Source organism: Triticum urartu, chromosome 3A (genome assembly GCF_056163025.1).
Source record: "Triticum urartu cultivar PI428250 chromosome 3A, HENAU_Tu73, whole genome shotgun sequence".
NCBI classification, from domain to species: Eukaryota; Viridiplantae; Streptophyta; class Magnoliopsida; order Poales; family Poaceae; genus Triticum; species Triticum urartu.
The window spans coordinates 718821316-718842694 of record NC_141875.1 but is presented as its reverse complement, the minus strand read 5'-3'; the positions used below and the strand labels follow the sequence as shown (position 1 = coordinate 718842694).

Sequence of the window (21379 nt, the reverse complement as noted above, 5' to 3'; positions counted from 1 at the left end):
ATGTGGCCGCTTTGGGGCGCCCAGGCAGGAGGACCTTTGGTCCCGGTTGGTAACACCAACCGGGACCAATAAGCTTCCACGCGTCAGCAGTTCAGGTGCTGGGGTTTTTGTTTTTTTAAGGGGGGTGGTGGTTTTGGAGGGTTTAGGGGTTTGCATGTCGGCCATGCCGCGACGCCCCCCAGTGTATATATAAGCCCACCCCGCCGTCCTCTCGAACCCTACCTCCCCCATCCCCCCTCCCCCCGCACTATCCCCTTCCCTCTCGCACTCTCTCTCCCTGCCTTGCATCCGAGCGGGCTCGTCGCCACCATTCGCCGCACCGACTAGTCCTAGGAGACCATACCTCTTTCTCCGTGCTTGGTCGACGGTAGCTAGTACATACAAAGAGAACGTACTCGACGCTAGCTAGCTAGTAAACAATTAAATGAAGGAACCATTAGTTACACAGCATCGTGATCATGAACATATATAGAGAGAAGAGTGACCTCTCTCTTTCCAGGTGCTTGGTCAAACAACAAGTTTTCGTATATCTATCCGAAACTATTACATATAGTACACATCGATGCATATATCTATGAATAAATTTTCATATCCCGATAGCATTCTCCGTCTTTAGGAAAGATGTAGTCGACAAAGAATCCCGCCAACTCCTCTTGAATTGCTTGTGGGCGATCTTCTAGTAGGAGTATGTCCCACTTCTGCCAGGGCTAATTTAAAGAACGGATATATATCCCTCCCTAATAATAATAATAATAATAATAATAATAATAATAATAATAATAATAATAATAATAATAATCTATCCCTAATAATAAAGCACGGATTGACTCTGTGGGTTCACCGTCACAATACGCTTCTTCACGTGATTTTACACTTTCAGTTTGAATTTAAAACATATTCGAAGTGCTACTAAATTTTGTCTCTGCAACGTTCGCACCACCCACCTAGGCCTGCTCCCGGTGCGCCCCACAACTAGCTGGGCCTCAGCCCATGGATCGACCTCGCTGTGGTGGATCGCCCGGCTGAAGCGGCAGCCCAAACAACCGATGCCAGGGGCGCAAAAATAATGTGCCTCCTCGACCCCTCACCCGTGCTCAAGCCACGCCATCCTCGCGCCGCCGCCGCCGCTGCCACACCTCCGTCATCTCGCGGCCGCGGCCGCACCTCCGCCATCTCGCCGACGCGGCCGCAACCCAAACACCTCCATCCCCCTTCCATGACTAGATACCCCTTCATAATTGCGAGGAGAGGCGTGGAGGAGAGGCAAAACCGGCGGCGGCCTTGCAAGGGCCTGCGGTGGTGCGGTCGGCAAGGACATGCAGAATCTCGCCGGATCCGGTGGGAAGTGGCGCTCAGGCGGTGGATCTGCAAGGAAGGCGGCTGGAGCTCGGAGCATGACGGTTGGCGGGCGCGGCATGGCGTCGGGTAACTGTGAGGGAAGAGAGAGATGAGCGGGAGAGAAAAGGTAGCACGTGAGGAAGGAGATGGGAGGCCGGAGGGAGAGATAAGGGAGCTGTGAGGTGTGGCAGTTGTCCTGCTGCTGCTCGCCGGTGGCTCGCCGGCCATCCGCGAGCCGGAATTGCGGCCCCACGCGAGGGAAAGATCAGCGTTGCTGCAACCACGGCAGGACGGCCACCATGCGCGTACCTTACAAGCAGCAGCTGCCTCACTTCGCCTTGGACGACATGACGATTACAAAATATTCAGTCATCCCCCTTGCCGTCTACCTGTTGGACACTTGGACCTACTCATGTGTTTGAGGTAATGCTTAAGTAAAATACCTATGCTAATTGTTATTTCTTTTCCGATGAATGTGGAGATTTGGTAATGCTTAAAGAAAAAAATCTAATCTATGGTTGTTTCTCTGCAGATAATTGTGCAGAAAAGCTGAAAACGGGATATAATTCTACGCGAGAGATGACCGCTAAAGGTACTTAATTTTGGTCTCAAGTAATGATAGCTAATGTTGTGTGCCGATTTCTTTCTACAAGATGTGGGTGTAAATTCTTATTTTTGCAATGATACAGTAGCAGTGGCGCAAGGTCGACAATTTTTTACTTTCATATATTCAGTTCTTGCATGCATTTTCTGAGTATGTTCATTATTAGTATGCAGGTTATTTGTTTCCCCAGTATGGACCAGGACATAGGGAAAGATTAGCATGGCTGCAACCATGGCAAGACACCCACCATGCGTGCACCTTACAAGTTGCAGCAGCTTCACTTGGTTGTCAACGACATATCAAGCATAAAATAGATAGCCAGCTGCAAGCATTGCTCCTCCCCGCCCAACAGAACAAACTTTTGCAACGTGCCCTTTTCTGCTCTGCCCAATTCCAGCCATCCCTCCATCTACCTGTTGGACTTGCTGACCCATGTGTTTGAGGTAATGCCTAATGAAAATAGATAGCGATGATTATTTCCTTTCACATGATTGATAGAATTATATTTAAAATCTAAGAACACATCCTTTGGTCCTGAATTTAGGATACAATGCATGACATATTATTAAATCCCATACAACGGAGTCTTAGGTATTTTATTTTCTGACCAAGTTATGATTTTTACTACAAAATCAAATTATGAATGCTTAATCTAAGGTATTTCTTACTCAGTTTTAGGTTTCTATCAATTATTACATGTCTTTTGAATTTCCTTTTGTGGGGATTTTTCTTCTGAGTTATGTTGAGTTGAATGTAGCTGCTGGTCATACTTTAACCACATATCAATTGCAGGAGTGCGATGCCACCATCCTGTGCCACAAACCATACCAAGAATGGCGGGTTATGCATAGAGTTCATTTGATCCATCTGATAAAAATACCTATTGGGGAATAAGCATGAAAAGTAATCAACCACTCTTTCCATGGTGGAGTTCCTCTATTTATTTGACTATTGTTAGATTGGTTCATCCTGGTCTGACATGTTAATGAAAGTGTTGTCTCATTCCTCATATGATCTGGATACCTTTTAATTGATTGGTTCTTCTTTTGGATTACTCTATATTAATTCCCTATGTGTATCTTTATTATGTTCCTCAAGACTTTGGAGTAAGACATTTATTTTGTTGATATTAGTTTCAAGGGAACATGGTGCCCTACGACACATGAAGATTACTGAAAATCAGTTCTAAATCTAATCAAGTCTAATCTTCTCTGTTTGAAGTTATGACATTCATAATATTGCATTGTAGATAGACAAAAAGATATATGTATTAAATTTTGTGGCTCTAGCATAAATGTTTATCACCATGGTGACATTTCTTTTTCAATTTAGATAAGAAAAAAGAGACAAGTATTGAACAGAGAGTAAGAGCATTGTAGTTCAGCGTGGTTCATGCCAAAGACTGTGATACATATAATTTCTTAGGATAGTGCAAATTCATTGATGATGCAGCAGAAGTAACTCAAGTTCTGCTAGAATTTCTCTCACATAACATGGATAGAGGTGAGTTTTGCATAATCCATCTCAGTAACAAGCTTGCATTGAGTAATTCTTTTCAAGAAGCTTACCATGCATAACTACATGATACTTGTAGTTCTCAGTGGCAATTGACAGCTACATTCTTCAATGGGAGACCTAGCATATAATTGCCTTGAGTACAACAATACATGATCTTCTGGCAACAAACTGTTCATGATTGACGCATAATATGTCCTCTGTCCGCATTTTAATTATTTATATTAATATTTCCGGTTATCACTGCAGGAGTTGCAACGGATTTTATGAGGGAAGTCTGCAATGCAGACTGTGCTAAGTGTATCCGCTGATTTTATCGACAGTAAATGGTCCACTGCTATTGACAGGTGCCTTCTTGCACTCTTCTGACCCAGATTTGGCATGTTTATCATTTTCTACTATCATCGTGTAGTTGCACAAAAATACGTAAGAGCATGGCTCAAAACTCACAGAGAGGCACAACTTTGAAATGGTTTTATTTAAACAATGAAAGAATGTTTTTTGACTGAAAAGCTGTAGTATATTTTGATTATGGGGACACAGCTGAAATGTATACACCAAGAAAAAATAATTCTCTTTAGTTGAATTTTAAATTCATGTTTTGGAAATCAAATCCATTTCAAACTTCATGATTTCGACTAGAATGATTAATGCTACGCCCTGCTGTTGCCAAAGGTTGTGACACTTTTTTTAATGATAATGCAAATTGATTGATGATGCAGCGCAAGTAGTATAAGTTCATCATGTCCACTGCCCATCCATGAATTTTTTTATCATTGTTACTCCCGTTGCAATACACGGGCACATAGTAGGAGGAATATGTGTGCGTTGATGGGTGCTGGAGGGCCATCCCCTTGAGGACGTGGACAAGGTGTGTGTGGTGCACAACGCCATGTCATGTCTTACCTCGTCGACCAGCCAATGACCATCATCGGACATGCTCTTCTCCTGGACGCCGCTGGGAAGAAGCCTGTCTCTATTGATCCGTTTGCGCCCGTCACTAATGCACATGGAGTCGCAGTGAGAGTTTTTCATGGATGTGACACAAACTACTCGATATTAAACTAATTTTCGTGCATATCAATGTAGCAAAGTATGTGTGTTTCAGAAATTTTATTTTTTATTTTTTAAAGTATGCCAATGCTTTTCTATTGTTTAGGTAGATTCCAGCACGAGTGTTTACCTTTTTTTTCTACATGTTATGAGAATGTTGCGTCTAATAAGTTTAAAATTGTCATTTTAGCTTCCCCTCAAATTAGTTTTGTCATTTTAGCTATCATTCATTGCAATTATAGAACACACAAAAGGAGTATAAGCAGTGACATATGCCAACATGGATGGACTCGTGTGGATGGGGCACTTGAGTCATATTTATTTTAGGATGTGATTTTTTTTCTCCCGTTGCAACGCACGGGCTTTTTTGCTAATAATAATAATAATCTCTCCCTAATAATAAAGCATCGATTGAGTCTCCGGGTTCACCGTCACAATGCGCTTTCTTCCCGTGTCATAATACGCTTCTTCCTGTCCGTTTTTTCTTGATTTGATATTTTTCTTAATATCCAAGGTGGTACTATCTATATGCGTCCGTACGTGCACTAATCTATATATTTTCCATCTGCGCTCTTGCTCGGGCCTTGCCTTGCGATCGTTCGTGGCTGATGCGTTGCCACTTGGGCCTTAGCCCGTCTGCGTGAGATGTTCCAGCGAGTGTTTCTGTAATAAAAAGTATAGAAGATTATGGTTAATAGATAGTCCCACATCGTTTACTTGTAGACTGTCCCACCAGTTTAAATGTGTTTGTGAGTTGACGACAACAAGTAGCATCAAAGGAGTTGGTCAAAGATGGAATTAATCGAGCGGGAGATGCTACCTCAAGAATCAAAGGAAATAAACGAAGAAAAAGAATAGAAGGAACTCAGGTCATGTCATGGTTGGAGCAGAGGCAGCGGTCGACTGTGGGATGGCAAAAGAACAGAGGCAAGCCCGGACCCGGCCTCATAGCAGAGGACGAAAGGGGCACCGGCCAGGAGCACGTCGGACACCGCCGCCACCGGCGCCTCGCTCGACGGATCCAAGCAAGGCAGCTCGTCAGAGCAGAGGAAGAAAGGCTGTTCGCTCCACGGACCCGCGATTTGTAGAGAGGGGACCCGCGATTTATAGAGAGGGGCGGGGGGAGCCACGAGGCTCGTTCTCGGCGCGACCAAGTATTTGCCTCCTAGCTACCTTGCACACCGGCCCGACCCCCGTCCCTTGCCAGCCTCGGCGTCCTCTCCTGGCCCAGGTCGGAGCAGACGGCGGCTGTCTTTGGCTGGAGCACCAACGCGTAGGCGTTGGAAGGAACTGGGGGCGGGGCGGAGAAGACGAGAGAGCAGCGCTGCTGGGAGCTGGGGTGATGACGGATGAGGAGCAGCCTTGTGGATAAGGGCCACGAAGGATAGCTCTGTCGGTGCTTTTTTGGATGTGAGAACGATGGAGCGAGAGATGGGAGATGGATGCAGATGCATCTTCGTGGAGATGAATGGATAAGCATAAGCTAGCTAGCGGTGGAGGTACACGTGATGGCCTGATGGGTGTTACGTGCCGGTGGGCTAGGCCCCAACATTGTTTTTTGTCAGCCGGTTATTAATATTGCTTGCGTTAGGGTCAACACTTAATAGTGTAAAAGATATTGGGAATGAAATATAATATTTCAAATAAAACAGTCCTTCCATTAAAAAAATTACATAATCAAAATCATTAGAATCCATTTCGCAAAAATTTATTAGAATTCAATTTTTTTGATAATTTGATAAAATACTTTAAATGGATTATTAAACTCTTCAAGAGTATGTAAGGGCATCTCCAACGCCGACTCACAAAAAGCCCGCAATCATCCAGACCTCATGATCCGGACGTGTTTTGTCATCAAATGACGGTCTGTGTCGGCCCGCCGACTGGTCCAAACTTAATTTCTCCCGCAATCCAAAAACTAGCTAGGTGCTTTGCGGGCGTCCGGACATCTGCCACCCTCGATTCTATCTGCCATGGCCCACCCAAACCCCAGCCCCCCTTTCCCACATCCTTCACGTCCGAAGTGGTCAGCGCCGCTCCAGAGCACAACGATGCATTTATGCCGGCTCAGAGCGACACGACCTCTCACTGGCACTCTCGCATTGAAAGTGGCGCCTCCCGAGAGCGCCGCTCGCGCTGTTTTCCGGTGCACGCGACAACTCCATGTTCAAATGACATGTCATCATTCCGCCTCCCTACATTAAGCATGTGCGGTTGCCCAAGAACCTACTCCGACGCCACATGTTTGTTTGTCTATTGCCCACCATTAACCACCTCGTCAGTTGCCCTGCCATCTGCCGACTATGTAAACTCCAGCCCCGGCCATAGCCGCATCCATCCTCCTCGCTGCACAACGACTGTCATGGCCATGGTGCAGCGACTAGAAGACTGAAATGCCACCATTGCTGTCAACCGGCAGGCAGACAAAGGCATCCGCTGCGGACATCCCAATGGAAGATGTCCGGAAAATTAAAAAATATTCATGTTTTATCAATAGTTCGTGTATTAAAAAAGTTAATGAAATTGACCAAATTTTGCCAATTCAAATCATATGGAAAAATATCCTAAAAATTCAAAAAATGTTTTATTCATTCATAAAACATCCGCTGATTCAAAAAAGATCATGCATTACCAAAAGTGTTTGTTAATTCGAAAAAATGTTCGTGAACTTAAAAAAATTGTTCCACTAATTTCCAAACAATGTTCGTCCATTCTAGGAATGTTCTCCGATTCAAGAAAATTGTTAAACAATGTTCAGAATTTTTAAATAACTTTACAAATAGTATAAAATGTTCATGAATTCAAAAAAGTTCTTGAGTTTAAAAAATGCTCAAAAATTTGCAAAAGTGTTCATGAGTTTGAAATATGTTCATGAGTTTCAAAAAACGTTCATGATTTCACGAAATTGAGATTGATAAGGAATCTCGGTGATACAACAAAATGTGATCATGGACATTGGAGATAATTTTTTTTCTCCCGTTGCAACGCACGGGCCCTTTTGCTAGTAATAATGAAGCACGGATTGACTTTGTCGGGTTCACCGTCACAATACGCTTCTTTCCGTCAGTTTACGCTTTCAGTTTTTTTTACCTATATTAGTTTCGTTATCCGAGGTGGTACTATTTACATGGAATTTCTATCCGTCGTTCGTCCGCTAAGAAAATTTTGTCCCAGACGATGGAAAAGAAATACCTACGCAGGCTTTGATCCCGTCCTTCCTACCATCCCGAGGAACTCTTACCCCGACAAGAACCCTGATCAAGCAAGAGCCCATGGTTCCCGACGTGCACTCATTACCTGTTCCACAAGCCGAAGGCACCTATTGAAAGGAGTCGAGTCCCTCGATGGAAACCCCAAATCAGATCGTTTCGCGGCGCTGCGACGACAGGTTTTCGGCCTACAGTTCTCCTCATCGTTTGAGTCGTGCATCTGACTTGCCGCCTCCCGTCGACATCCATGGCTCTGTGATCTTTCATATTCTCTCCTGGCGCACGGTGTGGGTCTACGCCGGTATCTATCGTCTCCTCGTACAAGAGCGATGGACAAACTGAGAGCCCTCTGGAAATAATAGCATCAACTCAGCTACGGCCAACGTTTCTTCTCTCTATGTTTCTTTGCACGCGTTCTAGAATCGGACGGCGTTTGATCTCGCTGGTAGCGCGGGGCGCTCTAGCTGGCGTTGCGTGTGTTGGAATTGACGCCCTGGTCGCTGCGAGCTCTTCGTCGCGAGCACGAGTATCTGTACATATTGAGCGAGATCAACGTGGAGCTAGTCCACCCCATCGATGGCAGCGTCGGGGCCAACGTGTGGCTTCAAGCGCGCGTTGAAATTTATTTTGGCCGATTTCTTATAGAGTTGTGATCCTGGAGGCCGTGAGGGGCGACCGGCGGAGTGCACGGGACGAGCATGGGACGACCAGCAGCGACAACTATGCTTTTGGGCAGATGGATTCCGCTGCAGCCGAGTTATATCATTGATAGTGACACATGTATGCGGCCAGCAGCGACCAGCAGTAAGTACCCTTGCTGGATTTATCTTCGCCGACACATGCATGCGGCGATAGATTGGGTTGATCTGACTCTCTCCGTGCCATGCTAATTAAATCATTGATTGTTTTCTCCCCTGATTTGCATGCAATGGGAGAATACGTAGCTATGATGATTCAAGAAGATCGAGGCATGGGATAATAGATGACCGCAATCAACTCCGACAAGTTCGCTGTGAGGTATCGGTTGCATCCGCGCCTGAACTTTCCAATCTCGCTGTTCCGCCGAGTTTCCGAAACATCGTATGTACGTGCTCCATCCAAGGTACGCCATTGTACGTCCAATTCTATCCATCAGTTTTGCACTTTAAACTAAGGAAGATATAATTTTGATATCAATGATGCAAACATATAAGATTGATCGCAATGGAAAAAAGGTATAAAATATGCACCTTGGTGTGCACGTAGAATTATTATTTTTTACTGTCTTTACATTAAAAACAGGGAAACTATCCATTATAATGATGGATGACTGTCAGGGAAAGAAGCAGTAAGCAAAAATCACCAAAATTGTTATGCAGGAATAGAGCCGGTCTTCATCTTACAGGAGCTGGTTGGCACACTTTTTCTGGCACATAAACTTTGAACTGTGATTTTTTTTTAGCCGAGAGCTCCTCGTATGTTTTTTGTAGCCGAAACTTTGCAAAAAAAACATAGAATGTTTGATCTCTCAAAGTTTCAGGTTTTTTTTTCAATTTATTTTGAATTTACTGTTTGTTGAGGGTGTAGGGGCACCCAGGTGTTGAAAGTCCTGCCTCATAATTTAGTACAACTTCTGCAAACAGAGAGCACATTCATCATGCTTCATGGACGAATCTCTGCTTTTACGATGGTTGTTTCTCCAGTGTAGTTGCATAGCTAGCCTAATTTTTTACAATATGTGGTTCATTTGACTCATGTTGAATTTGTGGTAGTGTAGGTCAAATTTGCCTCATTATTATTATTTTGTTTTCTAAGCTTTTGAACTTAATCCTTCCGGAGTCCATCAATCATGCGTTAATAATTATTTTTAAGACTTTCGTGACATAACCATAACAAAGGAGGAAGTGGATTTCAACCTCGGCGTGCGTATTCCTGCTGTCGTGAGGTGGCACCATCCGGATGTTGTTGTGTTCATTGATATACGTTTTTATGGACATGTCAATTACTTCTCCCGTTGCAACGCACGGGCATACGTGCTAGTGTGTGTGTCTATATATATATGAATGAAATAAACACAATTGATTATGATAAAATAAAATTGTGAATATTGTTTACGTACTTCAAAATTGGCGAATGAACTCGCAGGCGTAGTATCCACATAAATCATTTCCGGGTTGCTGATATATGCACTATACGAAAATAAAGTTTAATAAAATTGATAATGAACCATGATAATGATATTGAAACTACAATCAACGAGAGATGCGCGAAACTAGCTAGCTAGTACTACTTACTCTGGGTTATGTAAATAGCAGCTCTTGTCTCCATTCACCATTAACCTTCTTGATGAACTTTTTTCAAGCCCTGCCCGACAAAGAAAATGATTACTTGATATCAGTAAATGAACGAAAGTTGCCGATATAGTGCGATAATGATTGAACTTACTTCTGGAGTACTTCGATGATGTCTGCAAACTCCGACAAAGCATAACGTCTTGAGTCCAAGACTTATACTTTTCCATCGTCAAGCGTAATGCTTAGAAGAATAAAGTGGAACCTGCGTGCGCGCATAACTCGTCAAGTACACTTAACCGAGTAAGCGAAACAGAATATGCAGAAGACAGTAACACTCACTTGTAGTTGTACGGAAAGAGTATTTTCCTTTTGTTTTGGTGACAAAGGAACGTACTTAGCAAGATATCCTCAGTCTCCCTTGCCCTGTGCTTAAACATATATGCATTTACGAAATATGGGTTAACGAACCCAATGTCAAAGCAGCTCCGGTTGTTTTTGAATTCGATGATCTTCAATCTACATAATATAGTGAGGATATAATTATATACATGCAATGAACGAGTAAATTGCTAGAGACTTAATTACAGAAATAATACTTACAGACAATAACAAGCGACGAGACTTTTCTCGAGGGCTTTTTGATTGTATAATTGAAATAATTCGTCAAATTCAACGTAGAAATAGTCGTCACTTCCAAGGAATTTGTGTTCAGCATTAACCCCCACCAAGATACTGCCTTGTCCACTCTTGGAGGCATCCATGTACCATTTATGCAGTCTTCGCATCATCGTCGATAGATTTCATTCATCTTCTTCAGTTCTAACGAGACGCTCCGCAAACTCTTTTTAAAATGGGTCTTAGCGGTTTCGAACAATACATCATCGCTTAGGTAGTCACCATGATTGAAACCAGGAGCAACGTTCACTACCACCGGCGTATCGGTAAACACCTTGAGCGGGGGGGCATGATTGATTTTCTTGTTCGCCGAGCTGGGGGATTGTTTTCCCAATTCTTGCACCATCACTGCTACTTCTCGACCGACTCATAACTTCATCACATTTCTTTCCAATAATGCGGTCATAGTTTGTAATCGGCAGAGGCGGTGGCGGTCGCTGAAGGGCCTCCAGAGTGCGCTTTGCTTTCACTGGATCTATCAGGAGGTGGAGGTTCCTTTGCAAAAAAGTCCTTCCCTTGGGCACGAGAGATCTCCTCGTTTTCCTTCTTGGTCCTCTCGTATGGCAACTTTTCTGGAGACTTGAGAGATGGACCATATTTGTATGGCCTCACGCCTGATCTGGATGTGCTGCTACTCGCCGGAGTGACAGCGTCTGTCTACCATTGTAGCTTATGAGGCGGAGAAGGAGGCGGACTGCTCCGACGCGCTGGAGGAGCAGGAGCGGCATCTGTCTTCCGCCGTTGCTGGCGAGGCGGAGGAGGAGGCGGAGTGCTGTCACGCGCTGGAGGAGGCGGAGGAGGAGGCGGGGTGCTGTCACACGCCGGAGGTGGCGTAGGAGAAGGCGGAGTGCCTTGATCACCCGCCGGAGGAGGAGGAGAAGGCAGAGTGTGCTCACTCACCTGAGGAGGAGGAGGCGGAGGCATCCAGTTTGGAAGCTGGATGTACTCCTTCCGCCATAGACATGTAGCCCTCAGGGCAGAACCCAGCCGATCCTCCCCTTTGCCTGTTGGGTGCTCAAGCTGGAGCTCCGCAAATACATCTATGACTTCATCCACCGCCACAACAGCGAAGCCCTCAGGAATCGGACGGCAGTGAAAAGTTTCGTTAACTTGAGGAGGTGCAACAGAGCCGACAGCCGCCTTCAACAACAGGTTCGCACATTTCGTCATAAGCTCGCAATGCTGGACCTTCGTGATATAATCCATAGGGTAGCGAGGATCCGTGGAGTCAGGCTGCTGAAAGAGCTCCGTGGAAGCCACGCTGATTCTCCGTTGAGATGGTGGGGTAGCTTCCTGCTGCTGAGATGGTTCCTCAGCAGCTTGCTGGCTCTCAACTTGTTCCTCTAGCCTTTGCACTCTTGCATGCAGCTGCTACACTCAGCTCAACTCCTGTTTCCTCTTCCTCTCCCGGCTTCTGTAACCGCCTGCATCGGGAAACCCTTTCTTTCATGGAAGGGATCCTGGCGTGCCTCGTGTTCGTCCAGGCTGCTCAGGATTCCCGAGGGCCACGGTCAGCTCGTCATGCTCTCTGTCTGGAATGAACATCCTTGCCTACGTTGCGGCGATATGCTGCTGAAGCCTCGTGATGGGTAGTGCAAGTTGCTCGTCCGTCCAATGGCACTCCCCGGTTTCAGGGTTCAAAGTTCCCCCAAACCCGAAGAACCAAGTCCTTGCAAGTTCTAGCCAGTGGAATGTCTGTGGTTCGACCCCTTTATCAATCAGGTCATTCTCAGCTTTGTCCCATTTTGGCCGGGCTTTGATGTAGCCGCCTGACCCTGTGCAATGGTGAAACTGCTTATTTGCAGCATTTAGCTTGTTTGTATCAGACATTTTCTTACTCTTCTCCGATGTCTTGTAGTCCACAAATGCGGGTCAGTGATCTTTGATCTTCTCAAATCGGCTGGTGAATTCTAGAGTCTTCCCTTGGTCGACAAACTTTGATTTCAACTCATTCTTCCACCGCCTGAATAGATCTGCCATCTTCCTTAGAGCAAATGCCCTGACCCATGGCTCTATAACAGGATTATTCGGATCCTCCTCTGCCGGTAGGGTGAAATTTGCCTGCAGCGAGGTCCAAAGATCATCTTTCTGTCTATCGATGACATAAGAAACTTGAGGGTCTTCCTTCTTAGGCTTGTTCCATTGCTGGATGTTGATCGGGATGATGTCCCTAAGGATAGCTCCACACTGAGATGAAAATTCATTTCTGGTCCGTTGCGGTTCAATCGGTTGGCCATCATTCATGATTTATGTGATAATGAATTTTTCATCTAGGTGCAACCTTTTCTTTGGGCCTCTTCTCGTTACCGAAGTTTGGCTCGATTCGGAGGGCTATATATAATTAAAAGAAGAAAGAAGAGTTAATATATGTACATATACCAAAACGATTCATGCATCAATTAGCTACTAGTCAGCACAGGCTTAATGAATATATGTATATATATATACACCTCGCCGGACTTTGCAATAGCTGATCCCTCCTTTGTTGTTATATCACCGGAGCCATCATCACGTCCTTCTTCCACCGGCATTCTGTCACCGGAGACATCCTCCTCCTTTGTTCGATCACCGGAGGCTTCATCCTCTCCTTCAAGACCATCGTTGTCGTTGAGAAATAACTCCAAGACATCACATACGTTGCGGATTATATCTCCCAACAACTCTTCTTCTAAGTCTCTTGGATCCATAGTTTCTGCAAATATTACAACATGGCAATTAATAACAAACACGGGAGATGGATATATTATTAGTGACAAACATAGATCTAGCTTCATAAATCTAGGGTTTGGGTGGCCTCGACAACGCTTCTAGGGTTTGGGGTGTGGCCTCGGAAACGCCTCTCTCATGAATGTCTGATGTCTGGACCGCCTCTCTCATGAATGTCAAACAAGGGATTCTCTTAACTTTTAACGGATTTAATAAAATGGCGCCATTCTGGATGTGCATAAAATGGTCCATATTTTTCCTGATCTCATCTACCCTTCTATATGTCATGTTGTCAAAGGATTCAAGAAAACCATGTCTTCATCATTAGATGGAAGTAACAGATGCATAATGGTACGAAGCTCTCCAAAACTTGTGGGACGTGGATGTAGTGTTTGACACCGACGACCACATGTATCTCGCACCGACGATACTTGCTATTTAGGGTTCCATCGACCCCTCGGCGACCCTCGACCCTCCAACCTAGTTCTCGGCCCTCGACCGCTCGGCGAACATCGACACCCTCGTTCCCGCTAAAAAAAGAAGAGGAAGAAGAAAAAAAGAGGAGAAGAAGAAAGAATAGAGGAGAAGAAGTTCTTCTACTCTATTCTTTATTCTTCTCCTCTTTTTATTCGTATTCTTCCTCTTCTTTTTTTATCCTCTTCTTCCTCTCCTCTTCTTCTTCCTCTTCTTCCCCTTGTTCCCCGCCTCTCTCATGAATGTCCGACGTCCCCCCCTCCCGCGCCTCATCATCATCTATCATCCCCCCCTCATGTTCGACGACCCTCAACCGCTCGGCGATCATCGACACCCTCATTCCCGATAAAAAAAGAAGAGGAAGAAGAAAAAAAAGAGGAGAAGAAGAAAGAATAGAGGAGAAGACTCTTCTATTCTTTCTTCTTCTCCTCTTTTTCTTCTTCTTCTTCCTCTTCTTCCTCTCCTCTTCTTCTCCCTCTTCTTCCCCTTCTTCCCCGACGTCCCCACCTCTCTCATGATAAAAAAATATTCTATGGAAAAAAACATCATATTCTATGAACAAATAATGTTACCGGGGAGGGGGTATGTCGACCCCTCCCTCATCATCTATCATCCCCCCCTCATGTTCCATGTTCCATCCATCCATACATACACATGAAGGAAATATGCCCTAGAGGCAATAATAAAGTTATTATTTATTTCCTTATAATCATGATAAATGTTTATTATTCATGCTAGAATTGTATTAACCGGAAACATAATACATGTGTGAATACATAGACAAACAAAGTGTCACTAGTATGCCTCTACTTGACTAGCTCGTTAATCAAAGGTGGTTATGTTTCCTAACCATGAACAATGAGTTGTTATTTGATTAACGGGATCACATCATTAAGAGAATGATCTGATTGACATGACCCATTCCATTAGCTTAGCACCCGATCGTTTAGTATGTTGCTATTGCTTTCTTCATGACTTATACATGTTCCTATAACTATGAGATTATGCAACTCCCGTTTAGCGGAGGAACACATTGGGTACTACCAAACGTCACAACGTAACTGGGTGATTATAAAGGAGTACTACAGGTGTCTCCAAAGGTACATGTTGGGTTGGCGTATTTCGAGATTAGGTTTTGTCACTCCGATTATCGGAGAGGTATCTCTGGGCCCTCTCGGTAATGCACATCACATAAGCCTTGCAAGCATTGCAACTAATGAGTTAGTTGCGAGATGATGTATTACAGAACGAGTAAAGAGACTTGCCGGTAACGAGATTGAACTAGGTATTGGATACCGACGATCGAATCTCGGGCAAGTAACATACCGATGACAAAGGGAACAACGTATGTTGTTATGCGGTCTGACCGATAAAGATCTTCGTAGAATATGTAGGAGCCAATATGGGCATCCAGGTCCCGCTATTGGTTATTGACCAGAGACGTGTCTCGGTCATTTCTACATTGTTCTCGAACCCGTAGGGTCCGCACGCTTAAGGTTACGATGACAGTTATATTATGAGTTTATGCATTTTGATGTACCGAAGGTTGTTCGGAGTCCCGGATGTGATCACGGACATGACGAGGAGTCTCGAAATGGTCGAGACGTAAAGATTGATATATTGGAAGCCTATGTTTGGATATCGGAAGTGTTCCGGGTGAAATCGGGATTTTACCGGAGTACCGGGAGGTTACCGGAACCCCCCGGGAACCATATGGGCCTTGATGGGCCTTAGTGGAAAGGAGAAAGGGGCATCCCAAGGTGGCCGCGCGCCTCCCCCCTTCCCCTAGTCCTATTAGGACTAGGAGAGGTGGCCGGCCCCCCTCTCTCTCTTTCCCCCCTCAAGGAATCCTATTCCAACTAGGATTGGGGGGGGGGGGAATCCTACTCCCAGAGGGAGTAGGACTCTCCTGGCGCGCCTCCTATGGCCGGCCAGCCTCCCCCCTCTAGTCCTTTATATACTGAGGCAGAGGCACCCCAGAGACACACAAGTTGATCCATGTGATCTATTCCTTAGCGTGTGCGGTGCCCCCTGCCACCATAATCCTTGATAATACTGTAGCAGAGTTTAGGCGAAGCCCTGCTGCTGTAGTGCATCAAGATCGTCACCACGCCGTCGTGCTGACGGAACTCTTCCCCGACACTTTGCTGGATCGGAGTCCGGGGATCGTCATCGGGCTGAACGTGTGCTCAAACTCGAAGGTGCCGTAGTTTCGGTGCTTGATCGGTTGGATCGTGAAGACGTACGACTACTTCCTCTACGTCGTGTCAATGCTTCCGCAGTCGGTCTGCGTGGGTACGTAGACAACACTCTCCCCTCTCGTTGCTATGCATCACCATGATCTTGCGTGTGCGTAGGAATTTTTTTGAAATTACTACGAAACCCAACAGTGGCATCCGAGCCTAGGTTATTTATGTTGATGTTATATGCACGAGTAGAACACAAGTGAGTTGTGGGCGATATAAGCCATACTGCCTACCAGCATGTCATACTTTGGTTCGGCGGCATTGTTGGACGAGACGACCCGGACCAACCTTACGCGTACGCTTACGCGAGACCGGTTCCCCCGACGTGCTTTGCACACAGGTGGCTTGCGGGTGACTGTCTCTCCAACTTTAGTTGAACCAAGTATGGCTACGCCCGGTCCTTGCGAAGGTTAAAACGGAGTCTATTTGACAAACTATCGTTGTGGTTTTGATGCGTAGGTGAGATTGGTTGTTACTTAAGCCCGTAGCAGCCACGTAAAACTTGCAACAACAAAGTAGAGGACGTCTAACTTGTTTTTGCAGGGCATGTTGTGATGTGATATGGTCAAGGCATGATGCTGAATTTTATTGTATGAGATGATCATGTTTTGTAACCGAGTTATCGGCAACTGGCAGGAGCCTTATGGTTGTCGTTTTATTGTATGCAATGCAACCGCGATGTAATGCTTTACTTTATTACTAAGCGGTAGTGATAGTCGTGGAAGCATAAGATTGGCGAGATGACAACGATGCTACGATGGAGATCAAGGTGTCGCGCCGGTGACGATGGTGATCACGACGGTGCTTCGGAGATGGAGATCACAAGCACAAGATGATGATGGCCATATCATATCACTTATATTGATTGCATGTGATGTTTATCCTTTTATGCATCTTATCTTGCTTTGATTGACGGTAGCATTATAAGATGATCTCTCACTAAATTATCAAGAAGTGTTCTCCCTGAGTATGCACCGTTGCCAAAGTTCGTTGTGCCCAGACACCACGTGATGATCGGGTGTGATAAGCTCTACGTCCATCTACAACGGGTGCAAGCCAGTTTTTGCAGACGCAGAATACTCAGGTTAAACTTGACGAGCCTAGCATATGCAGATATGGCCTCGGAACACGGAGACCGAAAGGTCGAGCGTGAATCATATAGTAGATATGATCAACATAACGATGTTCACCATTGAAAACTACTCCATCTCACGTGATGATCGGTTATGGTTTAGTTGATTTGGATCACGTGATCACTTAGAAGATTAGAGGGATGTCTATCTAAGTGGGAGTTCTTAAGTAATATGATTAATTGAACTTAAATTTATCATGAACTTAGTACCTGATAGTATCTTGCTTGTTTATGTTGATTGTAGATAGATGGCTCGTGCTGTTGTTCCATTGAATTTTAATGCGTTCCTTGAGAAAGCAAAGTTGAAAGATGATGGTAGCAATTACACGGACTGGGTCCGTAACTTGAGGATTATCCTCATTGCTGCACAGAAGAATTACGTCCTGGAAGCACCGCTGGGTGCCAGGCCTGCTGCTGGAGCAACACCAGATGTTATGAACGTCTGGCAGAGCAAAGCTGATGACTACTCGATAGTTCAGTGTGCCATGCTTTACGGCTTAGAATCGGGACTTCAACGACGTTTTGAACGTCATGGAGCATATGAGATGTTTCAGGAGTTGAAGTTAATATTTCAAGCAAATGCCCGGATTGAGAGATATGAAGTCTCCAATAAGTTCTATAGCTGCAAGATGGAGGAGAACAGTTCTGTCAGTGAGCATATACTCAAAATGTCTGGGTATAATAATCACTTGATTCAATTGGGAGTTAATCTTCCGGATGATTGCGTCATTGACAGAATTCTCCAATCACTGCCACCAAGCTACAAGAGCTTCGTGATGAACTATAATATGCAAGGGATGAACAAGACTATTCCCGAGCTCTTCGCAATGCTGAAAGCTGCGGAGGTAGAAATCAAGAAGGAACATCAAGTGTTGATGGTTAACAAGACCACTAGTTTCAAGAAAAAGGGCAAAGGGAAGAAGAAAGGGAACTTCAAAAAGAACAGCAAGCAAGTTGCTGCTCAGGAGAAGAAACCCAAGTCTGGACCTAAGCCTGAAACTGAGTGCTTCTACTGCAAGCAGACTGGTCACTGGAAGCGGAACTGCCCCAAGTATTTGGCGGATAAGAAGGATGGCAAGGTGAACAAAGGTATATGTGATATACATGTTATTGATGTGTACCTTACTAGAGCTCGCAGTAGCACCTGGGTATTTGATACTGGTTCTGTTGCTAATATTTGCAACTCGAAACAGGGACTACGGAATAAGCGGGCACTGGCAAAGGACGAGGTGACGATGCGCGTGGGAAACAGTTCCAAAGTCGATGTGATCGCGGTCGGCACGCTACCTCTACATCTACCTTCGGGATTAGTATTAGACCTAAATAATTGTTATTTGGTGCCAGCGTTGAGCATGAACATTATATCTGGATCTTGTTTAATGCGAGACGGTTATTCATTTAAATCAGAGAATAATGGTTGTTATATTTATATGAGTAATATCTTTTATGGTCACGCACCCTTGAAGAGTGGTCTATTCTTATTGAATCTCGATAGTAGTAATACACATATTCATAATGTTGAAGCCAAAAGATGCAGAGTTGATAATGAAAGTGCAACTTATTTGTGGCACTGTCGTTTAGGTCATATCGGTGTAAAGCGCATGAAGAAACTCCATACTGATGGACTCTTGGAACCACTTGATTATGAATCACTTGGTACTTGCAAACTGTGCCTCATGGGCAAGATGACTAAAACACCGTTCTCCGGTACTATGGAGAGAGCAACAGATTTGTTGGAAATCATACATACCGATGTATGTGGTCCGATGAATATTGAGGCTCGTGGCGGATATCGTTATTTTCTCACCTTCACAGATGACTTAAGCAGATATGGGTATATCTACTTAATGAAACATAAGTCTGAAACATTTGAAAAGTTCAAAGAATTTCAGAGTGAAGTTGAAAATCATCGTAACAAGAAAATAAAGTTTCTACGATCTGATCGTGGAGGAGAATATTTGAGTTACGAGTTTGGTGTACATTTGAAAAATTGTGGAATAGTTTCGCAACTCACGCCACCCGGAACACCACAGCGTAATGGTGTGTCCGTACGTCATAATCGTACTTTACTAGATATGGTGCGATCTATGATGTCTCTTACTGATTTACCGCTATCGTTTTGGGGTTATGCTTTAGAGACGGCCGCATTCACGTTAAATAGGGCACCATCAAAATCCGTTGAGACGACGCCTTATGAACTGTGGTTTGGCAAGAAACCAAAGTTGTCGTTTCTTAAAGTTTGGGGCTGCGATGCTTATGTGAAAAAGCTTCAACCTGATAAGCTCGAACCCATATCGGAAAAATGTGTCTTCATAGGATACCCAAAGGAGACTGTTGGGTATACCTTCTATCACAGATCCAAAGGCAAGACATTCGTTGATAAGAATGGATCCTTTCTAGAGAAGGAGTTTCTCTCGAAAGAAGTGAGTGGGAGGAAAGTAGAACTTGACGAGGTAACTGTACCTGCTCCCTTACTGGAAAGTAGTACATCACAGAAAACTGTTTCAGTGACACCTACACCAGTTAGTGAGGAAGCTAATGATAATGATCATGAAACTTCAGATCAAGATACTGCTGAACCTCATAGATCAACCAGAGTAAGATCCGCGACAGAGTGGTACGGTAATCCTGTTCTGGAAGTCATGCTACTAGATCATGATGAACCTACGAACTATGAAGAAGCAATGGTGAGCCCAGATTCCGCAAAGTGGCTTGAAGCCATGAAATCTGAGATGGGATCCATGTATGAGAACAAAGTATGGACTTTGGTTGACTTGCCCGATGATCGGCAAGCAATTGAGAATAAATGGTTCTTCAAGAAGAAGACTGACGCTGATGGTAATGTTACTGTCTACAAATCTCGACTTGTCGCGAAAGGTTTTCGGCAAGTTCAAGGGATTGACTACGATGAGACCTTCTCACCCGTAGCGATGCTTAAGTCCGTCCGAATCATGTTAGCAATTGCCGCATTTTATGATTATGAAATTTGGCAAATGGATGTCAGACTGCATTCCTGAATGGATTTCTGGAAGAAGAGTTGTATATGATGCAACCAGAAGGTTTTGTCGATCCAAAGGGAGCTAACAAAGTGTGCAAGCTCCAGCGATCCATTTATGGACTGGTGCAAGCCTCTCGGAGTTGGAATAAATGCTTTGATAGTGTGATCAAAGCATTTGGTTTTATACAGACTTTCGGAGAAGCCTGTATTTCCAAGAAAGTGAGTGGGAGCTTTGTAGCATTTCTAATATTATATGTGGATGACATATTACTAATTGGAAATGATATAGAATTTCTGGATAGCATAAAGGGATACTTGAATAAGAGTTTTTCAATGAAAGACCTCGGTGAAGCTGCTTACATATTAGGCATTAAGATCTATAGAGATAGATCAAGACGCTTAATTGGACTTTCGCAAAGCACATACCTTGACAAAGTTTTAAAGAAGTTCAAAATGGATCAAGCAAAGAAAGGGTTTTTGCCTGTGTTACAAGGTGTGAAGTTGAGTAAGACTCAATGCCCGACCACTGCAGAAGATAGAGAGAATATGAAAGATGTTCCCTATGCATCAGCCATAGGATCTATCATGTATGCAATGCTGTGTACCAGACCCGATGTGTGCCTTGCTATAAGTCTAGCAGGGAGGTACCAAAGTAATCCAGGAGTGGATCACTGGACAGCGGTCAAGAACATCCTGAAATACCTGAAAAGGACTAAGGATATGTTTCTCGTATATGGAGGTGACAAAGAGCTCATCGTAAAAGGTTACGTTGATGCAAGCTTTGACACTGATCCGGACGATTCTAAATCGCAAACCGGATACGTGTTTACATTAAACGGTGGAGCTGTCAGTTGGTGCAGTTCTAAACAAAGCGTCGTAGCGGGATCTACATGTGAAGCAGAGTACATAGCTGCTTCGGAAGCAGCGATCGAAGGAGTCTGGATGAAGAAGTTCATATCCGATCTAGGTGTCATACCTAGTGCATCGGGACCAATGAAAAATCTTTTGTGACAATACTGGTGCAATTGCCTTGGCAAAGGAAATCAGATTTCACAAGAGAACCAAGCACATCAAGAGACGCTTCAATTCCATCCGGGATCTAGTCCAGGTGGGAGACATAGAGATTTGCAAGATACATACGGATCTGAATGTTGCA

At 44.5% G+C, this 21379-nt stretch overlaps 2 long non-coding RNA genes across 8 annotated transcripts; one reads left to right on the top strand and one right to left on the bottom strand.

Moving 5' to 3' along the window:
• The first annotated feature begins 1028 nt into the window (after positions 1 to 1028).
• On the top strand, positions 1029 to 4580 carry LOC125546252 (uncharacterized). Of its 7 annotated transcripts, XR_007300516.2 has the most exons (6): positions 1029 to 1761; positions 1871 to 1930; positions 2116 to 2385; positions 2735 to 3445; positions 3707 to 3804; positions 4180 to 4580. It is a non-coding gene; the product is annotated as an uncharacterized LOC125546252 (long non-coding RNA). The 7 variants fall into 7 exon arrangements; XR_007300511.2 differs by having other exon boundaries at positions 2735 to 3804; positions 4267 to 4580; XR_007300512.2 differs by having other exon boundaries at positions 2735 to 3804.
• A 187-nt stretch (positions 4581 to 4767) lies between these two features.
• LOC125546253 (uncharacterized) lies at positions 4768 to 7191 on the bottom strand. The gene is made up of 2 exons (XR_007300517.2): positions 5331 to 7191; positions 4768 to 5173 (listed from the first exon to the last, which is right to left on the bottom strand). It is a non-coding gene; the product is annotated as an uncharacterized LOC125546253 (long non-coding RNA).
• Positions 7192 to 21379: the final 14188 nt, after the last annotated feature.